This window comes from Lipotes vexillifer, unplaced genomic scaffold (assembly GCF_000442215.2).
Source record: "Lipotes vexillifer unplaced genomic scaffold, Lipotes_vexillifer_v1.1 scaffold103, whole genome shotgun sequence".
In the NCBI taxonomy this organism is placed as follows: Eukaryota; Metazoa; Chordata; class Mammalia; order Artiodactyla; family Lipotidae; genus Lipotes; species Lipotes vexillifer.
Genome location: NW_006797029.1, coordinates 859,587 through 860,241, shown reverse-complemented (window position 1 = coordinate 860,241; position 655 = coordinate 859,587).

Sequence of the window (655 nt, the reverse complement as noted above, 5' to 3'; positions counted from 1 at the left end):
GAGCAGGCCTGGGGTGGTCTGTGTGACCCACCAGGCTGAGGACCCCTCCTCTCACTCAGCACCTTCCCTCATCACTCAGGAAGGTGCCATCCCCCCTGGCTGGAGGCCACACATCTGCCTTAGAGTCCAAGATGAGTTACCAAGAGCTGGGGCAGGGAGGGGACAGGGGGCAGGGACAGTGACTTAGGACTTGGTCTTGAGTCCATGGCCACATAAGCCTGTGTGACCTTGGTCATGTCCCTTTCTCATTTTGGCCCTGAGTCTCCTCCAATGAAGGGATTGACCTAGGTCCCCACCCCCACCTCTGACATCAGGGTTCTGAGAACTTCTTTACCAACCAGCATTCCCCCTCCCCAAAGTGAGGTGGCTTTCCCTTACCCTACCCCTCACCCTATATTCACTGGGCCAGTAAGACCCTGCCCTCCCCTGCAGTAGCTCACAGTCAGAGGAAGAGATAGGCAGGTAACCAGGCAAAGACCAGGTAGTGTGACAGAGACACACTCCCTCCAGGGAGGCTCACTCCTTACCAGCCATGGCACAAACCAGACAGGCTATAGGTTGAGCCCATTTCCTGCCTTCTCTTCCCTGGTCCTGCCATTGACCACTACTGGGCTGGAGAAATCCAGGAGGACTCCCTGGTGAAGGAGGAATTGGA